General features: G+C 42.5%; 1 protein-coding gene across 1 annotated transcript in view; it reads right to left on the bottom strand.

The window, feature by feature from the left end:
* Positions 1-23,616, bottom strand: part of PRICKLE2 (prickle planar cell polarity protein 2) — a 121,760-nt gene that overhangs the window by 63,181 nt on the left and 34,963 nt on the right. The window lies entirely within an intron of this gene.

Here is a 23,616-nt window from a genome sequence, read left to right as displayed (position 1 = left end):
ATGAAAAGTGAAGCACACTATGCAGTGCAGCAAGGCCAGGTCCCAAGAGATCCCATTTATAATATTTGTTGGCAATACACATGCGTGTCTCCAGCTCAGCCTATCCAACTGCAGTAGCTTGCAACCCTAACTAAACTGCCTAGCTGTGCCCTGAGTTTAGCTGTCTCAGTAACAGGGATTAAGAAACTAACACTCTGGTAAAGGAGGGTATGAACGGCCCCCCCTACTTGGAATTTAAGCCCTCATCTCTAAAATTTCTCTCTGATTCATCAAACACAGTATTATCTACTCTTGACTTGCAATGATGCTTCAGGGACTCAGGCAAAGAAAGACCTTTCTCAATACCTGCCACCTGAAAAAAATTAGTTGCCAGGGATTGAACCTGGGAGCTTCTACATGCAAAATATATATTCTTCCACTAAGCCACAGTCTTTCCAGTTGCTTAACTGGCATTCAAAGTCACAAGCTTCTCCTCAGCAGTCAGGGTGCACACTACAGGAAGCTCCAGGGGTTGTGCCTTCAGAAACTGAACAGCCAGTTCAGTTGTGCACAATGAGAATGGAAGACTACCTTGGAGATGTTGGGTTGGATCCAGACTAAACTGGAATTGCTCACCAATTCTACCTTTATGCTGCAGACCCACATCCATCCTGTTTCTCAGGGACCCCTATCCCTAGGGTTTCGAGTTCCCCAATGAGGGATCCCAATCCCACTTGTTTCCTACTACCACTCAAGAGAAAAAATTTAAAAATGGCCATTGAGACAATGGTGTGATATCACTTCCAAGAAAAATCCGGAAGTGATGTCATGCCTCTCTAGGCATCCCTGGAAATTCTATGGCAAAATCATAGAGTTTTTGTGATTCCTAGAGAGGACAGACATCACTTCCAGGGAAATCCTATGATTTTACAATAGAGTTTTCAGTTATTCCTAGAGAAGCATGATGTCACTTTCGGCTTTTCCCTGTAAGTGACATCATGCCATTGATGATATCTCCTTTATGTCCTTGCTTCCTCTAGACTCCTGCTGCCGACCTATCCCTCAGAAGAAGCATTTTGTAAAGATCAGCAGGCTGCAGAGGGACGGGGAACGCAGGAAAATCCCACACTGCTGATGGCAAGTTTTGCTTGGATCCAACCCATTATATCCTCATTAGAAATCCAACTGCTCCTGTGACTCTCAGTAGGAAATCTGGAACTTAAATTCTATCCCAATTAATAGTTTGCAGTGGGGCCCTCTTGTCTTATAAGCATTACTATAATGACTATGAATCACTAATTCCTAGGGTTGCCAGATCCCTCCTGGAAACCAACAGGAGGTGGAGCGGCAGGAGCTTAGCAGAAACTTACTGGTGGGCTGTGCAATCCTCTTCCCTGTGTGACAACATCACTTCAGGTGTGACTTGGAAGCAACAACATCATACTGGGGCTGAATTTTTAGCACTTGGCCCAAAACAGTGGTTTTGGCCCCAAATGCTATGTTTTTGGCTGAGTGTTAAATGACTGGCCCGGGCATGATGCCATCAGAGAGCTGCTGTAGCACAATGGTTAAGTGGTTCAGCTGTGAATCAGCACTCTGCTGGTTCGAATCCCACAACTGCCATGAGCTCGGTAGGTAGCCTTGGGTAAGCCACTCCCCTCAGCTCTCCAGCTATATTATGGGAATAATAATACTAACTTGTTCACCATTTTGGTTGGGGCACTAATCTGTCTAGAAGAGCGGTATTTAAGCACAGTTATCATTATCATCATCATTGTAATCACTTCTGGGTCATGCTGGAAGTGATGTCATCACGCAGGGATGAGGATTGCACATAATCCATCTATCCATAATCCCTCCTTTCATCCACCAATCAGCTGCGCATCAGCAGGGAGAGGCTTTAATTGCCATGAGTTTGCCCACCATAAGTGGGCACCTGGCAAGCCTACTAATTCCACCCAACATATGGTCTTGGCATCCACTATGACAGTAATGGAATAGGCAGTGTATGACAGTAAAAGAGTCAAATAACACCTTACCCTTTCTATACATCTTTGTGTTGTCTGAAATGGTGGCACCCGTATTAACCTTCCACAGAGAAGCTGCTGAAAACAGCCCTGTCACGGTGATCAATTCCTGCCTAGCTTTAATGTTGAGAAGTGCTTACTAAGGAGACGGTCGTCATCACATTGCCTGCATCATAACATCATAAACGGCTTGGATGCATGCTATTTCAGGGAATGTTTTCCCCCACAGGAACACCCCTGCACTCCGAGACCAGCAGACCGGTCCCTAAGCACCCCGTCTTTGTGTGATGCTATGTTAAAAGGCACAAAAGGTAGGAACGTCTCAGTCATTATATCTTTGTTCTGAAATTCCTTCCTTAACAATTCCCTCTTTATCCTGCCCTATCTCCCAAGGAGCCCAGGGTAGCATACAGAGTTCTATCCTCCTCCATTTTATCCTCACAACCATGCTATAACTGAAGACAACTGGCCCAAGGTCACAAAGAAAATGTCATGACTCAGTGGGAATTTGAACCCAAGTCTCTCCTGTTCTTATAGCGTGACACTCCAATCACTACAGCATTCTGGTTCACAAGAACCTCAGCAGGAATACTTGGATTTGTTTCTTAGGAAGCCAATTCCAACCTTATTCCAGCAAGAATTTTGGGAAATGTGGATTTGATCCAGAGTTTAAATCACATCTTACTAGAATCTGCTGGATTTGTAATTTTGGATGGTGGCAGTATCGCATTCTATGGAGTGGATTTTTATTGTCTGCAATTGTTTGTTGCTGCCTGGGGATTTTCTGAAGCAAGAGGCAGTTGAGAAAGTTGAGAAAACAGATCATAAAAATATATTTGGCAGGGAGGACGATGCTGTCAATGAGATAACACTCCCCCCCCCATGGTAAGCATTTCTATTATTATAACCAAAAATGGGATAGGGGTATGATGCATACCAGTCCTTCATTCTTAAGATTTACTGTGGGAGTGGTGGAGGGAAACTGAGCAGAGCATCAGGCTTCTCACAACAACCATCCCAACAGAAAGGAGAAACATCACATGCTACAGACCTAATGGATGTACTCTTCATGCATCTGATGAAGTGAGCTTTGACTCAAGAAAGCTTATGCTGGAAAAATATCTGTAGGGTGCCACTGGACTCTTACTTTATTTTGCTGTCAGATGGTTACCCATTGGGAATTAACATACTACAAGGTGGCTATGCATAATCTAAGCCAAACTTAAACAGCTACAGCGTGTTTTCACAAAGTTGTGTTTATTATGCATGCTTGCCTCCTAGGGCTGCCAACTCCAGATTGAGAAATTTCTGGAAATTTGCAGAAGGAGCCTCTTGCTAACAAGCCACACACCCTCCAAGTAGCTTTTTTCTCCAGGGGAACTGATTTCTGTAGTCCAGATATCAGGTATATAATTCCAGGAAGTCTCCAGGCCCCACCTGGAGGTTGGCAACCCTATTCTCACATAGAATTACTAGTTTGCATAGAGAGATCACAAAAAGAGATTTTGAAAGATGCATCAAAATCCTGAAGAAATGCGACAGAAGTTTGTGGAATGATCCACGATGCCTCCCACTTTGTCAAAACGTTATTTCTCTAGCATTAGCAACCCATCATTCAACCAAGGAAACGTTAAACAAAGCAGCATGATCTACCCTCAAACTCTTAAAAACAGCTTACAAATCAAAGCTCTGTGGCACTTACTTTGCATTTATAGCGCATCCTTCGCTTGATCCCTGAATAAGTAGATCATTAAGCAGAACACAGAAAAGAAGATAGATGCAATTTAAGGAGGACTAAGTCAGGCAGACTTTTCCCCCCGTGTAGTTCGGTGACTGAAGTCTTAAGCCAAGTCCTAGGTAATACTCCTTCTCCACTGTAATCATCATGCCATTTCTGAATGGCTAGATTTCCTATCAGATTCTCTTATCAATATAGCTAACTGCCCCCTTGCTTTGTCAATCCAGCTCTCAGATTTTCTGTTACTGAGCATCTGTGCTCAATATGCCCTTGAAATTGTGTGAATCCAGATGTAATTTATTCTTGACGGGCTGCCAAATTATGCCACACAGGTCCCTAAGGTAACATGCAATAAAGACACCAATCATCTACACAAGGAGATAAGAAGTATAAATGGCAATCAGGTTATCATGTATGCATATATTTGACTCCTGGCCATCAAACAGAAAAGGGAAAAAAAAACATTTGAGCACAATGCCTTTAATCATTTCCTCTGGGAAGTTTTCCACAATGAAAAAAGCTATCTCCCATCAAATCTGAAAAACAGATCTACAGGGATGGGCAAATGTGTTTTGAAATCTAAATCCAACCCAAACCAAAGAACACAGGTCCTGACCTGCACTCTATCACCTGAAATGAATCACACATGTTCAAAGAGATGTGGATCACTTCCAACAGATACTACACATACAGATAACCCACCAACAAAGTTGTTTCTCCTGAGACGCTGTCACCAGCCCATCCAGCCTAGTTTATATCACCTCCTTTCTAGGGAGGTGACATCAGGTAATTTGTTCATGTTTTCTTTGTTTCAGTCCTCAGAATCAAATACTCCCTCCTCAATTTGTTGACCACAATTGCCCCATCAAGAGAAAATCCGTCAGCACGTATAGCTTTATGATATGGAAATGTTCCTGCACTTTAATCCTTCCTGGAAAGAATTAGTAACTATTACAGGGCACACAAACTACCAATAAATGCTCTCAAAATGTGGATGGTCCTTGCCTGTCACAGGTAGTGAAGTTTATTTAAGCTACCGATGTGATATGTTTAGACATCTGTTCATTCAAACTAACCCACCCAAAATGGACAGTAAGTAAGAATGGTGTTTTTAAAAGTCAGTAAAATGAGTGAAAAAATAACCACTAAAATAAATAAAAGGTTGTTATCCTCTTACTGTGAAATGCACCATTCTGGCTGATTTAGGTGCATAAAACTGTACATATAGTTGCCTTCTAAATATTGGAAGTATATCTATCTCTGGCAGTTCCAATACAAAGATTTACAATGTCAACACATGCTCAAGTTTTGGTAAGTTTCCCAAGTGAGAGATTTACTATAGCAAGGCAGCATCCATCAACGTCTTATCTGTAAAGATCAGAAATTGGTGGCTGGATGATAATCTCAAAAAAGCTTATCTAGTGCAGCGAAATTATTAGAATGTCAAATTGAGATCTGAGAGATCCCAAATTCTCTCTCTCTCAGGCTATGATGATGATGATGATAAAATAACAACAATATTCGATTTATATATGCCCTTCAGGACAACTTAACGCCCACTCAGAGCGGTTTACAAAGTGTATTATTATTATCTCCACAACAATCACCCTGTGAGGTGGGTGGGGCTGAGAGCACTTTAAGAGAGCTGTGGCTGACCCAAGGTCACCCAACTGGCTTCAAATGGAGGAGTGGGGAATCAAACCCAGTTCTCCAGATTAGAGTCCCGCCGCTCTTAACCACTACACCAAACTGGCTCTCTGCTGGCTAACCAACATCAAAGAGTTCTTGTGAAGATAAAATGGTGAAGTATGCCACCCCCCCCCCCCAGCTCCTTGAAGGAAGGCAAAATAAAAAATATATAGTAGACAGGCAGATAGATGGCTGGTTGATCATAATTAAGGTGGTATGTAGACACACCTAGAGAAGTCAGACTAGAGCTACATACTGCAAAGAATAGTTAGATATTGTCACACATTTAGTTTCCCCATAAAATTGTTAGTTTAAAGCACTCTGTATTATGATGTGCATTTATTGTCTGCCAATAGTAGGAAATGCTTTCCTAAATGCCCACCTGGCTATAGGTAACTTGAGCTGGATTTAATGGTGGTGGAAGTGGAACTTGACATAGAACTGCAGTTTTCAGCAGCTCCATTTTTCATGACATTGTTCTGCTCTTTAAACATAATTTGAATTGTGACCTTACTTCCCTTACTATGGCAGACCCCTAGCATAGTATCACTATTATTTCTTATTCCTTTTATTTTTACCCAGAGGCTCTCAACTGAATTTCCATGCTCAGATACGTGTATTTCCTCACAAGTATATATATCCTTTTCATATAATGCTTGTCATTTTAGCTTAGAAACTAAAATGACAAGACTAAAGCTATCGTACTTTGGTCACATCATGACAAGACAAGATTCTCTGGAAAAGTCAATAATGCTAGGAAAAGTGGAAGGTAGCAGGAAAAGAGGAAGACATAAACAAGGTGGCTTGACTCAATAAGAAAAGCCACATCCTCCAGTTTGCAAGATCTGAGTAGGTCTGTTAGAGATAGAATGTTTTGGAGGTCTTTCATTCATAGGGTCGCCATAGGTCAGAAACCATTTGATGGCACATAACACACACACATATAATGCTACTCCTCCCCCTTCCTTACTTGTCTATCTCTTTTGAACAAGTTATATCCCTCAATCCTAGTATTCCAATTGTGTCATTCCATCAAGTTTCAGTAATGCCTATTATGTCATAATAACAGTAAGATTTTTAGGGATAAGGCCGTGACATGAATAGCCTAGATAAACTCCATCTCATTAGATCTCAGAAGCTAAGCAGGGTTGGCCTTGGTTAGTAATTGGTTGGAAGACCTACAAGAAAGATCAGAGGCAGGCAATGGCAAACTACCTCTGTTAGTCTCTTGCCTTGAAAACCCCAACAGGAGTAGCCAAAAGTGACTTGATGGCACTCTCCATCACCACCAAGCTTTCAAGAGTCAAAACTCTCTTGGTCAGATACCAAGACTAGAGTGCAAGGCATGCTGTACCTTCACGTGATGGTGCATCGTACGGGAATACATACTGCATCATTAAAAAATATGCACACTGAATGGGATGCAACTTCAGCATACTGGGGTAAGCGCCTACACTCCTGCAAATGCCTAGAATGATGGTGCCAGTCCAGTAGGAATTGTCTATAGAGACCTCAAAAGTACTGATGGATTTCCTTGATGTTGCACTGGCCCTGATCAGTCTGAAATTCATTCAAGCTTGTGAAAAAAGGATCTCACATCTGACAACAATTCTCTTCCCAGGAAGAGGAGATTTAAAAGATGGGGCGGGGTGGGGGTGGGGGTTGGCATGAGCAAAAGAAAGTCTGGAAATAAATGGGCTTTTCAGTCAGACAGTCTGTCTTGAAACTGTTATGCCAAGGACTTTGAGACAAAAGTCCTTGATACGAACCTATTTTTAAAAGGTTAACACAGAGCGTCTTTAGCCTATTTTGTTTTTTTCCCCCAGACAGATGCTTAAAGGTTTCCTATAAACCCACATAGTGAAGACAGAACATACATCATAAGGAGTCTGGGAGGTGAGGTTGTTACCTGAATGACAGAGCACAGCCATCTGACTCACCAGAAGGAGAGAAGGGTGTTTTGTGACTCCAGCATCAGAAAAAGAACAGGAAGCTCACCGAGTGACCTTGGCCCAGTTACTTTCTCTTTGCCTGACTTATCCCATGGGGACAATATGAGGGAAAAAACTGAGGCAGGGAGAACCATGAAAGTTGCCCCGAGCTTCTTGGAGGAAGAAATAACAAATAGGATAGACAGTGAGATGCCTCCAGAGTCTTCAGTGGCATCTTATTCTTTGTCGCTGAGGAAGACTTGGAGACAAACAATTAAGGACACTGTCCCAAAAAATTGGAAACTGGTGTTAAGTAGTGGGTCAGAGGTTGAGCTGGGGATTATAGAACCAAGCTATAAGCGACGCCTGACACAGGTTGGACACTTGTCAGCTTCCCTCAAGTTTTGATGGGAAATGTACGTGTCTGGGTCTTGCAGCTTGGCTCTCCATTTAATTGAAGTTTACAGACCCCCGCCACACCCAGCAGAGGGAAGGGGGGCACCCGGCGAGAGCCTGACGCCTGCACTCCCCTCCCGACTGCATGTTCTCCCTCCCATAGACTGCCGCTCTGTAAACTTCAATTAAATAGAGAGCCAGGTTGCAAGACCAGAACACCTACATTTCTCATCAAAACTTGAGGGAAGCAGACAAGTGTCCAACCTGTGTCAGGCATCACTTGTAGCTTGGCTCATAGTTAGAGGGCATTCTTGACTCAGCCACCTTGCTGAAGCTAAGCCGTTCTGGACATGGACAGTGCCAGGATGGGAGACTTCCTGGGAATTCAACATCTGTTGCCTCGAACTCCATGAAAGATGAAAAGGAGAATGAAAACAGAATAAACAAATAAAAGCCACCATTCCAAATCCTGGCTTAGCTCTGAAACTCACTAGGTGGCCTTATGTAAGCTGCTATTTCTATTGGCTGGCAATTGTGTCAATTATAATAATAACCCACTCTCCCTCCCCAGGGCTTTCTGTAGTGGTAACTAGGACTCTCCTGTGTCAGTCAAGAAGCCACCTCCCTCCCTCCCACCTAGTTGATTTCAAAGCTGAGGAAAAAAAGGGAAAAACAAATGCCAAACTAATCAGATAGTCATGCCAGATGCTTGGGGGAATAAAAAGCAGAGCCAGATACAAGAGTTGTTATATGAGGGAATGCAGGGCAATTGCAGCACTTTGCTCTACATCCAAAAACCTACAATCCCTCATCAGTCTCCAGTTGGAATATCGACTCAGGAAGTGTCTGATCTAGACTTCAGACAACAAATAAGAAGCACCCTGAATATTGAAAAATATAAATCTTGATCAATACTAATAATAAAACTACCTCTTAGCAAACTGAGGAGCCTTCCATCCCCAGGAACCTTTCCCAACAGCACGATACTGTGTAGTGCTTTACAATGTTGACATTACCCCTCAAGAGTCCCTTACACACTGCCACCCACCATAAACTTCCCTGCACAGGTTCAGGGCTTCACAGACAGTTCAGGACAGTCACCAGTAGCCACCCCTCTAATCCCTAATTATCTGGCAGAGAGCCCTGATCCAAATCCACACAGGGTCCCCTCTCCTGTTCCCAGAGACTTCACCAGACAGGCAGCCAGTTTCCTATATTCACTACCCTTCACCCAGTTACTGCCCAGGGTTACTGGGGAAAGGGAACTCAGTGTTTACTTCCTATATATGCTACCACCATTTAATTAATTAGGCCCACTGGTTGTGACCAGAATGCTTGAGGTTTATATATTTCCCCTCAACCAACCATTTCCAGTCAGCCAGGGTTGAACAGAAAAAGAACACTTTTATTTACAAGATATGGAATGAATTATTCACACACATAGATACATTGTTGCTAAGGACTGAATTTATAAGCTCCACATTCTTATAGGAGTTGATGGTTACAATATATCAGGTGTCTACAGGCAGCTATTTCTGCTGCCACCCTTCAGCAGCCTAAATCCTTCTCCCCTCTCACTAACTGCCCTAATGGAGTTCAACCGTCCTCAACCTCAGCATTCCATCTACTCTCATTGGTTGTTCCCTGGGAGAGGCAGAACTGGAACTGGTCCTGTCACACCCCTTCTGTGAAACAGGCAGGCAAACAATTAATCATTTTTCACAGATAACAAAGTGAGGGTGAGAAATGACACACTGCACAATACCACAAAAGTTTGTCTATGGAAAAGTGGCATTTTTAAACTTTATTTATACCCTACTCTTTCCCCAATGGGGACTCAAAGCTGCTTACATCATTTTCCCTTCCTCTGTTTTTTCCTCACAACAAACCTGTGTAGTAGGTTAGGCTGAGTGTGACTGACCCAAGGTCACCCAGCAAGCTTCCATGGTAGAGCGGGGAATCAAGCATGGCTCGCCCAGATCCTACTCTGTCACTCTACCACTACACTACACAGGCATTTGAACAACCTAGGGCTGACCTAAGATAAAGACTCACCTTCCTGAAGCAAATAAAACACTGGACTAAAACATCTTGTTCCAAATTAGTGGTTACAAACGAAGTATTTCCCCCTTTCTTCCCAATTTGCATTCTGTAATGTATAGTGCAGTTCCAACCATGGCACACATTGTTTAAAATGATGGTATTATTATAGCACTCTTCCTAAGCATCGCTGCCCCATAATCAGACCATTGGTTCACCAAGGTCAGTATGGTCTGTTCAGATTGGCAGTAGCTCTCCAGGGTCTCAGGCAGAGCTGTTTCACCTTACTTATTATTTGGTCACTGGTTGGGAATTGAACCTCGTACTTTGAGCATGGAAACAACCATGATGGTCACAACTCTGTAAGGTAGGCTAGTATATTGTGATGTTTTGAATAAATACCCCTGTAATTTAATACACACTGAAGGCCACTTGATATGAACAGGAAGCCTTAGGTTAGGTGCAGCTAGCGACATACCTGAAAAGTTCTGCAATGCAGAACTTCAAAACCTTGGCATGAAGAAAAAGAATTGCAAAAGCAGGTCTAGTCTTGCATCAAATGAGACCTTAGAGAATCTTCTAGTCATTTGCAAGCAGAAACAATCATTTTTATAACCAAGTCACAGCAAAAGTAGACAAATATGTATATATTGATTTCCCAAACTTACTTCCCTCCAAAATGCTAATTGCTTACATTCTCATGGGGGGTGGGGGGAGTTCAAACAACATGCATCTAAAGAGAGACATCACCAGTGAAAAGGTAATAAGCATGTTGGAAATTAACAATTCCTGCAAGCATAAGGGGAAAAGTTGGGAGGAGGGGAGCCTTGTAAACTGAAACAAGGAGAAGTTTTTCTTTTAAGTTGTGCCAACTGTAGTTAAAGGGATGGAGGGAAATAATTACATTAGTCCACAATGCATGTAGTTCTTCACCAGCCTTGTTTAGTATTTCAGTTCTTTCTCTCCTCCCCTCAAATTTCGAAGTTCTTCTAGTTTCTAGAGTCACAGCTGCCTGTTCCATAGGGGCTACTAAAATCATGGAAGAATTTGTTGAAAGACAGTAGGATCTCTTGGGATTCAATCTTTTTTTTTTCTTTGACAAAAAGACATCCACATGCAGAGAACTGTGGATAAGAAACATTATTTGGTCACTCATCTGCCTTGATCTGTTCTGTCAAAGAGAATTTTCTCTCCCTCTCTCCACCCCTCCATTCTGTGTGATGTCTGCAAAGCCCACAGCCATTGTTTAGAAGATCAGAACCTTTTCCAAACACACTCAAGCATTCTGAAAATATTTGCTCTCATACTTCTCCAGCCAGTCTGTTTGCTTATGCAAACATCCGTCTTTGGTTCAGATTGTTCAAAAGAGCATTAACTCAAGCTTTGCAAGACATTCTGCTTGTTGACACACCTTTATCCCAATCCCAAGCACAGTTAAATGGAAATTGGGTGTAATAGTTCAGATTCTTTTACTCCAGATTAATCAATCTGTAATAATTTACTGCTCTGACTATCCAAGAAAGCCCAATCTTGTCACATCTTAGAAGCTAAGTAGGGTTAGCCTTGGCTAGTAACTAGATGGGACACCTCCAAAGAAGACCATGGTCACTATGCAGAGGCAGGCAATGGCAAACCTCTTCTGTTAGTCACTTGCCTTGAAAACCCTGTGAAGTCACCAGAAGTCAGCTACGAGTTGATTGCACTTTCCACCACCAATAATTTACCCCACAGTTCTTTACTTAGAATCGCAACTGACCTATATATTCAAGACTTCATAATGCAAACAGGTAACTGAATACACCACATTTCCCAAAACCCCTTACCTATAGAAAGCAAGGGTTAGGGAGGGTGGTGGTGGTGAATGTGCAGTCTTAAACAGAGTTACATTCTTCTATATTCATTGAAGTCAATGGGCTTGGTAAGACAAACTCCATTTAGGATTGCATTACTAGCTTACTATCTGGCATCTTACCATTCTATATACAGGGAGATTTCTAAACTTGGAAGGCAAAAACGCTATAATATTAATTTTGGCACTTGCATTTTGAAGGACTGTATCACCCATTTTTTTTCTGAATGGGAAGATCAACTGTGTCTCCACTCCATCCACAACCATGGATGAGTTTCCCCCTATACTTTAATAACCATGATATAAGTACAACAGAGTTTAGCACATATTAGGGATCAAATAATTCAAGTTAGACAATGGTGAAAAGAAGGAACTGGGAGGCCAGCAACCATTCACTGATCCTCTCAGTATGCACACTTGCATGTCTGAAAGGGACGACTCATGGATTTTCAGCTTTGATACCCACAAAGAAGAACTCTGAAAAACCAGAGTTTCATGCAGTGGGTCCAGAAGCTGTAAGAATGTGCACCGTCTGAGTGTTGCCCCTTTCAGACAACATGGCAACTACGTATCAGGTGGATCACAGGAAGCCGGCACTTCTGATAAGTGCAATTAGGAAGCTCCTATATATGTGATCAGAACATCCAAAGAGGGCTCTTGAGTAGGCGGCATTCATTTCACTCTTGGGTGGTACGCAATCTGCACATGCTGAGAAATAGCTCATCATCCCAGGCTGAGCCCTTGAATTGAAACACGTTCCAGAAATAATACTTGGATCAGATTAAACTTTGAATCTGACCCAATGAACAGAGTTTCCCATCAGTCATTTTCTGGCAATGTATGTTCTGCCTTGGGTAGATGTAGTATCTCTGGGCACATACCCAATATCTCTGTGGATGTACCCACAATGAGACCCTATATTGACCTTGGGCCTCATGAGCTGCCAAAGGCAGCACAAAATAATGTATTCAAATGACATAATTACACAAATAAATAAGGAAGAACATGAATCAGCATCCCTGTTTCCCCAAACAAAGGGAAATGCTCAGTACTCCTGGGAGCTGGAACCCAGGACAGAAATGTAATGAACCTGAAACTGGCTCCCAAGAGCAAAGAAAAGACACCACCAACGTTTCCAATTACAGCAATAAAATCATTGCTCTTTAGTGACAGATCTAGATGGCCCAGTAATTGACACACATTATCCAAATCTAGACAGGACAAAAGTCTAATTATCTATAATTGCTCTCATGCATGGTTACATATCTGACACTCTATGCCACTATCCTGTCTGTTAGTAAAAGGGCAGAACTAATGACAATTCCTAAGAGACTGGGGTTTGCCACCGGGGTCTGCCTTTGGCTCCTCAAGAGAATACAATGTAAAAAATCTGCAGAACAGGAGAATGAAGGGTTGCATTTATTTGGTAGCATGGATAAGGCATTCTGCTGCTATCATGACTGGCACTGATTACTAGAGCAATTGCTCTGGTAAACAGGCCTCATTTCTATTTCACCAATAAATATGCACTGAAAAGTACTTCCCTATCAGATAAGGAGAACAGCAGGACAGTTAAAGAATCTGAAGGAATCACTAATCCATATTCAATGATCTAGAATATGCAACCTAAATTGGCGCTTATAAATATACAAATGAGGGAAGGGCAAGTAGGTCAGAGCACCACTGGCAGATTCTATTCACTGGACTGAAATCTGTGAGCTAAAAATCTAGAAAATGTAAATCCATGCCCACGATTTCCCTTCATACAGTGGGATGGATCCAGCTCTTCAGCAAGTGAAAAAGAAATCAGGGGTTCCTTTGACCACCCAAAAATGTTATGCTGGGGAATCATGGAACCTGCATGGACAAAAATCACGTGGGATGGGAGCTGTAGTATGGTAGAGAGCTGGAAAAAGTACAGAGGAGGGCATATAATACCTGAACTCAGGGGCACTCAGTGAAGTTGATGGGCAATGGCTTCAGGTGAGAGAAAAGGAAATACTTCTTTCCTTAATGAGAAATTAAACTGTGGAGTTCACTGCCAGTGGAGTAGACATAGTAATGGCCACCAGTATAGATGGCTTTAAAAAGGGTTTGAATGAATCACTGGGTCTGATTCAACAGGGCTCTTACGTCATTGGGTAGGACTGAGTGAAAAAGCCGGCTGGATCCAATCCAGTACATTATTTCATAGATTCTGAAAGTGGATGAAAGTCTGGGGAATTTTAATCTTTGTTTACAGTAGGATAAATACATCATGTCTCTAGCCTTCAGGGACATGTGGCAAAAAGTGGACAACTTTCAAGCACACCAAATTGCTTAGGTTTTTTAATCATACAAATTAAAATTTGATTGATGGCATCATTTTTTTTAAAAAAAGGAAGTGAGACAAAAAGGCTACAGAAAATGAGTGTGGGATTTTTATTGGCCCTCAGACTTCTCAGACCACCCCTTTTCTGCAGCATCTGCTACTGGCTTTATGTTCCTGACAAATTACACCCATGAGGAGATAATAGAAAGATATAAAATGAAAACGTCTTGAGATGGCAAAACTTGCTTCTAGGAACCAGTTCCGCCATGTCTTCTTACAACAAGATCACATGCCAGCTTGCACATATTAACAGATGGGCTCTATCTTCAAACACACACATACAGCCCCAAGTATTCCAGAGGTCAAACAAAGAAAACAAACTTAAAACCTTCTGGGGAGGTACAGCCATCAGCCTATAAAAACTTTTTAACGTAAAAGTTTGTTTCAAAGGATGAGCATAGCAGTCAAAGAGCAAAACATTTTGCACTGTGCTGTGGAAAAAAAATGAAAGTACTGAAAATGATCCCCTTTAAAAATATATGAGGCCAATATTAATGTGCTAATACTGGCATTCTCCACACATATAGGATCACACGTGCATTTGGCTGCTGTTACCCAATTCGAAGTGCTGTTTTTGATATTACAGACGTAACAGTCTTACTATGGGGAACCGGAAACAGCATCTTGTCCTACAGAGGTCCCTTAACCAGATCATTGCTGGACTCTCTGCTACCTGAGATGAGGGGATTGTTGATGAGGAGTTAAAGGTGTCCTGCCATGAAATCCCTGGACCAAGGAGACTCAGATAGCCAAGCTGTGTAGGAAGTCAGTTGAGATTTCTCTTGTTTAGAACACCATGAACTCTTCTGTGTTACTGAAAGGTTATATAGAGAGACCAGTTTTCATGTTTTTCAAAAATATTGCTAAGCTGTCAAATTTTGTTAAGTGATGTGAGACCTTACCAACAGGCTGGCTTCAGTTTGATATACAGGTCATGGAGGGCGATCTTATATTCACTAAGTAAGCCCCACTGAACTCAGTGAGGCTAACTGCTGAGTAAGCATGCATAGGACTGGAGTGCATAAATAAATAAAATACAATGTACTCTGCAAATGTTCTATAAAGCTTGTACATATATTCTGGTTGGCTAGCTGCATTTAGTGGATTTTTATGTTTCAGTGTGATGCGACTATATAAATACCTTTAAATGTGTTACTCCTGTGGCTTTTCATGTTCTCAGGAAAAAATACCTGCCGTGCTGCTTACAGGCATTATTTGACAGGTGAGTTTGCTGGCAAAGATCCTAATGTGACTAACAGTCTCCCTATATAAGACATCTGACATGTGTGCTTCATGTGTTGTGAGATGCAATGCTAGCTGAGAAGTACAGTTTTGAAAGACAGAGCCAGCGGAGATCACTCCAGAGGGAACAGATTCTCTCACAGACCTCTGCTGCCCCTGGTGTCTCCCCCTCCAGAGCCTTTGCCCTGCCAAGGCTTGGTTAAGTCAAAGTTTTAAGCAGCGAGGGCGGCAGGATAAAAGTTCCAGAAGAGGCGACAGTCCAGCATGCCAGACGCGGCAGCAGGCTGTGAAAGAATCCGTCTCCTCTGCAGTAATATCCGTTGGCTCTGTCTTTCAAAGCTATGCTTCCTAGCTAACATTGTGCTTCCTAACTAGAGATGGGCATGAATCAGAAAAAAACCGAACCATGCGGTTCGTGGTTTGTCACGTTTCATGAACCACAAACCATGAACTTTCATGAACCTACCCCAATTTATAAATCGGTTTGTTTTGGTTCATGAAAATGTCACTTCCAGGCCAGCAAACCACCACTTCCGGGTCAGCAGAAGGTCTGCAGGAAGTCCATTCCTTGTTGTCTAGGAAAGTGATTGATTGGCACCAGGCTGTCTGCAGTGATGAACTGAAAAACGAACCAAACAACCCAGCCTAAAGTTCGTGGTGGTTTGTCAGAAATGGGATCTGACGAACTGCTGGTTCACAAACCACGAACTGGCCTGGTTCGTCACAAATTTTGGTTCATATTTCGGTTCGTGCCCATCTCTACTCCTAACACTTGATGAACATGCGCCAAGGCATCTCATGTAGAGAGACTCAAAGTATAAATGTTCAAAATGATGAGTAAGTCCCCTAAGACAGAGAATTTAGAGTTTGAAACCACTTGATTCTATTGATATATGTTCAGGTTTCCAATTATTTTGGATATTCTACAAACATTACTAGGTCTTCCTCATCTAGTATGAGTTCTAGAAACTTACCATCCTTCCACCAAGCTATTCCTCAAAATTAAGAAGAGATTGTAAGATTCTCACAAGAACCTGTAGACTAGACAGAAACACTAGGAGAGACTGTGCCAAATCTTCTATTCCCCCCCTCCCCACACACACACACACATGTACACACTGGCTAAATAACTCCATAGCAAGTTTCTCTTAACAGTTCTACAGCATATGATTTTTTTCAGTCAGGATTGGAGTAGTCCAAACCTTGAGGATCCCTTAGTATTCTAACTAGGCAAGATACTGAAACACCTGTGGCTCGATCTTCTGATCATTTTTGAAACAGAAATAGTATCCACAGTTGGAGGATCCTATTTTGTACTGGCTCTCCAACAAACCATCTCCTCTCGCCATTGTTACTGGCCTGGAAAAGGGGCGGGGGAATGATGTGCATTTTCTGTGCCATGGGTTGCTTTCAATTGGCAAAACAAATCACTGATGCCCTAGTGTCATGTTAAGTTGGTCTGCAAGCAATTTTAGTAAAAGAGCAACAGAGACAATTTGCATATTTGGCAATGCCAGCAGCTGATAGGGAGCAGAGACAGTTGTGGTTAGATCACAAAGAACAGTGGCTATATTTTAGACAGCGACCTCTTCAGTGGAAGTGGAGAGCCATGTCTGGATGTCAATGAGAACTTTAGATACTGCACAGTACTTGGGATCTGAGGGGGAAAACATGAAACAGCTTGAGCAGAGACCACCATAAGAATTTTGCTCTTACAGAAGAGGCCTCTCAGTTTCACAAACACATCTGGGGTTGTTGAATTCTTACCCTTGCCGACTTGACCCCCTTCTGCACTAAACGAATTTGTTATGGCGGCATGCCTAGCTGTTTATAGAAGGAGATGTGTGGCTGTTTTAGCTTTGTGTGTGTGTGAAAGCCACTCGTGGCTCTGTCTCATGACCCCTCTGTGTGAAAGCTTAGAAAGAAACCCTGATTTAAGAGGAAAGACAGAGACAGAGGCAGAGGCATATCTGAGGATTCGCTGCCGCTCTATCCCATCTAGTTACAGCTCTCCTAGATAGAGGCCATGGTCCCATTGTCCTCTGCTCGACAGCATTCCTTACCTACTGACTGTTTTTTAAAAAAATAACTTGATTTTTTGGTCTTGTTTTACCTGTATACAAAAGGCTATTTTTGAAAGAGAGACAATCCTTGTATCTCCTGTCAAGTTTTGCTGGCACCTCACAATTTTTTTAAAGGCAAGAACGCCACAGTCAAAATGGGTTGCTTCTCTTGTGAAAACCTGGCCCATTGGACTGTAAAGGAAATTCGCATGTTCTATCAATAAGGCACAAATTGAGGGCTTTTCCAGCCATACTTCATACAGGTAAACACACTAGATTTTACTTAGAAGTTGCTGTACTACCTCTCCAGAGAATCTCCTTGAGGCAGCTTACATAGTAAAACATAGTAAAAGAACTTGCAGATCTTTTGTTGGTCATCTTCCAGGCCTCTTGGGGGACAGGTGATGTGCTGGAAGACTGGAGGAGGACAAATGTCACAACACTATTCAAGAAAGGGGGAAAGTATGATCCAGGGAACTACAGGCCAGTCAGCTTGACCTCTGTCCTAGGGAAGATATTAAAAGAGATATTAAAGGAGTCAATCTGTAAGCATCTGACGGACAACATGGTGATACGGGGAATATTGGGGATTTGTCCCCAATAGGTCCTGTTAGACCAACCTCATTGCCTTCTATGACTGAGTGACAGGCTTACCGGATTGAGGGAATGCTGTCTATGTAGTTTATCTGGAATTTAGTAAAGCTTTTGACAAAGTTCCTCTTGATGTTCTGGTGGGGAAACTGGAGGACTGTGGATGGGACTCTAGGATGATTAGATGGACTGGGAATGGTTGGGTAACTGCACACAAAGAGCAGGTGTCAATGGCATCACATCTCATTGGAGGGACATGTCCAGCCGACTGCCACAGGACTCAGGCCTTTTCAATATTTTTATAAATGATCCAGGTGAGGGTGTGAAGGGATTTCCCATCAAATTTGTAGATGACACCAAACTGGGAGGAATGGCAAACACCCTTGAAGTCAGAAACAAAATTCAATGAAATCTGAACACACTGGAAAAGTGGGCAAATTTGAGTAAGATGAGATTTAAAAAGGATAAGTGCCAGGTTCTACACCTGGGTAACAAAAATACAAAGCATGTATACTGGATGGGGGATACACTTCTGGGTGGCAGTGTGTGTGAACAAGATCTTGGGGTACGGGTGACTGGGAAGCTAAATATGAGCAGTCAGTGCAATGCAGCAGCAAAAAGGTGAATGCAATTTTGGAGTGTATCAACGAAGGCATCACATCCAAATCGCTGGATTTCATCGTCCCACTATATACTGTGTTTGTCAGGCCCCACCTGGAGTATTGTGTGCAGTTCTGGAGACCTCACTTCAAAAAGGATGTGGATAAATTGGAATGGGTACAGAGGAGAGCAACCAGGATGATCAGGCCCTGGAGACCAAGCCCTACAAGGAAAGACTGAGGGACTTGGGAATGTTCATTTTAGAGGAGAGGAGGTTGAGGGGAGATATGATTACTCTAAATATTTAAAAGGCTGTCACTCGACCCCTTCTGTCGCCTCTTTTCCACCATGGACACCAGCTGCATGCAGCCCATCAAGCTGGCCCGGGTGACCAAAGTGCTTGGCCGGACCGGCTCCCAAGGCCACTGCACGCAGGTCCAAGTGGAATTCATGGATGACACTAGCCGCTCCATCATCCGCAATGTGAAAGGCCCCGTTCGGGAAAGAGATGTGCTGATGTTGCTGGAATCCAAGTGGGTATGGGAGTCCATCCCTTCCTGCCATACCCCCACCCTTGTGGCCTCTGAATCCTTGAGTGTGACCTGTTGCTACCTTCCAGCCGAGGATGGCTGAGACTGTGGATGCAATTGAATAAAGTGTCTATGTCCCTTCCCCACCCACAAAAGGCTGTCACTTAAGGGAAGGAAAGGAGCTGTTCCTGTTAGCGAGAGAGGATAGGACTCACAATAATGGGTTTAAATTACAAGAGGGAAGGTACCCACTAGACATTAGGAAAAACTTCACGTTAAGAGTAATTCAGCAGTGGAATTGGCTGCCTGGGAATGTGGTGGGTTCCCCCTCATTGGCAGTCTTTAAGGAACGGCTGAACGAATACTTGTCAGAAGTGCTGTAGGGTGTTTCTGCATTGGGAAGGGGGTTGGATTCAATGGTCTGTAAAGCCCCTTGCAACTTTATGATTCTATGATTCATAAAACATCATGAAATTCATTCATAATGATTAAACTGTTAGAAATCCACCATTAAAAACCCAGAATTAGAATAAAAACAGCATAACACAGCTTTAAGAGTCTCCTAAAGCACTTCTTGGACTAGAAGCAGACTATTAAAAATATTTTAAAAGATAACTCACAAATTAAAAGCCTGGGTAAAGAGAAATGTTTTGGCCTGGAGCCTAAAAGAGAGCAGAGTATGCACCAGGCAAGCCTCAAGCAGAAAGGGACTGCATAGGTAAGGTGCCACTACTCAAAAAGCCCTGTCTCTGATCACGAGTCACGACTTGCCTCAGTTGTGAGGGTGGGGTGGCCCACAGAAAGCAGGGCTTGTGAGCAAGATCTTAGCTGACCCAGAGGGCCACACCTATCCATAGATATAAGGATGGTTTGATATTACACTGGAATCAGGGAAATATGTTTTGTTCTTCTGTGTCAAACGTAAATTTCAAACCAGTTTCAAGCTTAGACTTGCAGCCCTGGAGGGGAAGCACAGGACCCAGTTTGCCCATTTGGACATAATGGCAAACTCTTTGTCTTGAAATAAGGCCAAAGGGAGAGAGGAAAGATATCACAGTGCATAGGGGAAAGGGCTGGTTTTGTGTTACATCTGAATCATGTTCATGAGGTCCACACACGGTATCTAACCTTATACTCAGCTATCTGTCTAAACAGCAGCAACTACTGAATCCAAATGACATAGTGAAACACAATAAAAGCACTTGATTTTAATATTTTTCAATTTAAAAAAAAACCTTTTGAGGAATTATTCTTATCTCTCTGAATTTCTGCTTGAAAGTTCGTATACAGTTTAGCTTCTATTCTGATGGACAGGAGGAAATTAATGATCTCTCTCTCTCTCTCTCTCTCTCTCTCTCTGCGATGAATGCCTGCAGCACTTATTATACTTTGTACCTAAGAAAATGCATGTGCGGGATAGAGAATGGGCCTGGGAGCTCATTATATATAGCGCTTGACTTAAGTATGCACTAGAAGTTACAGAAAGGTAAAAAATGCAAAAGTAAAAGCTGGTATGTTCCTTCCCAAGTGACTCGCTATCCACAAATCACTGTTCACTTGTCCATTTAAAAAGAAATCTTTCATTCTGGACAATGAACAGAAGAAGAACCAAATTACACAGGTGATTGATCACAGACAGCACATCAGCTAAACAGCATTTCCAGGAAAGTGACTGACAGGCAGGATAACCATCTTTCAAAAAGAATCTCAGTGTGTTCCTTGCTGTTCAAAAACCACATTAATCCATATTATAATTGAGGAACAAGAGGGCGTGCATGTAATCCCATGCCTCCGGTGCTGGAAACTATCCTTGTCTTTTGATTTTTTTAGTGTCCCAAAGTGCAACACAGACAGAAGGCATACTGAGGCTGAAAACCGTAGGCTAGCAGATGAGATTTCTGAATGCACATTAAGCATTTTGTTCCTGGGCACAGACACTCTTTTTAGCACCCTGATCTTGAACAAATTACTTGGAAGTAAATTCCAATGAAATCAATGGGGCTTAATTCCTTGGCAAAGCCCTGCCTATTGAAATAAACAGGATATTAAATGATCCCATTCAGTTTATTTCGATAGAATTAAGCATGCTTCACTTTTCCCAGCTCTCTGCTAAGCTGTTTACAATAGGAATTCCCTGTTTGTAAGCGTATGCAGGATTACAATAATAATTTATACTACATAAAGCTAATTTATATGAAGAGCTAATCTCACAACATGCAATGGCATAAGAACATGAAGGGCAGCAAGCAGAGTTGGTGCGATGTGCCTGGCAATTGGGTGGGAGGGCTGGAGGCAGGGACATGAGCGTGTGTGATGTTCATGGCATTTACCCAGAACTGTTGTAGCAACATCAATAATGTTGCTGTTTTTCAAATATTTTAAAAATATTTTAAATATTTAAAAATATATTTTAAATATTAAATATTTCCTGCCATAGCAGGAGGCCTGTCAAGTATGTTTGCCAGCTTTGGGTTGGGAAATTCCTGGAGATTTGGGGGCAGAGCCTTGGGTGGGTGGGGTTTGGGAAGGGATGTCAATGGGGTATGATGCCATAGAGTCCACCCTCCAAAGCAGCCATTTTCTCCAGGGGAACTGATCTCTGTTGACTGGAGTCAGTTGCAATTCCGGGAGATCTCCAGCCGCTACCAGGATATGGGCAGCCCTACTGTCAAGTCTAGCAACAACACTATGAGGGACACACAGGGTTACAGCTACAAGCCTGATAGCAGGAGGAATAAAAGTAAATGATCTATTGCTGGATTTATAATAGGCACATGTTTTTGGCATGGATTAGTTTTTTGTAGGATTCAGCCCTAATCTGTTTGATACGAGAAAAGATTTTTAATTATATTATTTTGAAAACTTGGAGGGGGAGGGGCTGTGCCTTGAGGTGACAACGTGACTTCATTTTCAGGGGAAAAATCTGAAAATGACATCAGTCTACTCTAGGAATCACTGGTTTTCCCATAGATTTTCTGGCAATTCCTAGAGCAGCCTGAAGTGATATAATGCTGTCACCTGATGGTGATCTTCGCTTCTCCCACTAGAGTGGCAGCAGGAAAAGGGAGCTGGAATCCTGTGCCACAGAAGCAGCTAGGAATGCAAACAGCTGCAGAGTATCTGTCTTCTACCAAATACATGTGTCGTTGCTGAAACGACTGTTAAATCATTTGCAAGGAGCACAAGGTAAAAGAGAATGGTTGCTCCAGCATGTTCCCTATTAGAGGCCTCGCTGTCACAAAGAGCAGACGAAGGAGGAATTGGGAGGCCAGGTCTTCATGGCCTCTCTCTTCTCTGCCTATCACCACTCAGCAGGGCAATGGGGGAAAGATACCCCCAAAACTGCACTGCACCAACAATGCAATGTCACTTCTGTTGAATATCTGGAAGTGATGTCGCATCAATAACATAATACCTGGGATTTGATCCAACCTCTGTTGTTTTGGTGAATCTCAAAGCATCACACCAGCGACATGATGTCACTTCCAGATATTCTCTAGAACATGCCAACCTCCAGGTGGGTAACAATGAAGGAAGAGCACAATGTGTAAAAACACAAAAATGCAAAATGCTAATGAGCACAACACTGTATACACTATTATAAAGAACTGCATATATATCAAACATAAACGAGGCAAAATGTAAGTAATATATAATAGAGCACTTAACAGAAAACAGTATATATTTTAAAATGTGCCAACACAACATGACAGGAATCTGGTACTGTGTCCTGTTTTGAAATGTCTTCATCAGAAAATTGAAATAAGATTAAATTTCTGTACCTAGGTCTCCAGCCTCTGATTATAATCAGCACAGCTGCTTAATATTCTGCCTCACTCTCACAAAATTTAAACTCTAAACATTTGAAAACAATGAATCATCCTTAGTGCACCGGAAAGTCATTACATGCTGCAGCTGACTCTAACAGATACCAATATATCATGGAGGGACAGGACTGCCAACCTCCAGGTGGGGCTGGAGACCTCCAGGAATGACATCTTATCCTCAGGCTATCAGTTCCCCTGGAGAAAATGGCAGCTTTGGAAGGTGGACTCTATGGTATTATAATCTGCTGAATTTCCTCCTCAAACTTTTCCCTCTCCAGGCTCCATCCCCCAAATACCCAGGAATTTCCAAACCCACTGCTGGCAACCCAAACTTGAAGTGATGTCATACCATTGGCACAATATCATTCTCCCCATTCTTGCCCCTCCCTCTCCCCCTGGTTGACAGCCACAGGAAAATGTGTGCCTTGGCTATACCATTTCAGACCACAGGTGAGGGGCTCATTTGGTTTACCGGGCCTTTATACAAAAGGATCCGCTGCCCACAAGAAAAATGAAATCAAGGTTAATTAATATGTTCAGAGAATTGTTTTATGCAAGTGGGAATTTCAATTCTGTGCCAGGAAAAGGAACATCTGAGGAATAGGTCTACTCCCTCATCTATTCGATCAGCGAATAAATATTTACTTGTGGTCCCCGACCCTAAGGAAGCCCGCCTCGCTTCAACCAGGGCCAGGGCCTTTTCAGTCCTGGCCCCAGCCTGGTGGAACGCTCTGTCAATGGAA

The sequence above is a fragment of the Eublepharis macularius genome, chromosome 4, assembly GCF_028583425.1.
Source record: "Eublepharis macularius isolate TG4126 chromosome 4, MPM_Emac_v1.0, whole genome shotgun sequence".
In the NCBI taxonomy this organism is placed as follows: Eukaryota; Metazoa; Chordata; class Lepidosauria; order Squamata; family Eublepharidae; genus Eublepharis; species Eublepharis macularius.
This window is presented reverse-complemented; position numbering and strand designations above follow the sequence as displayed.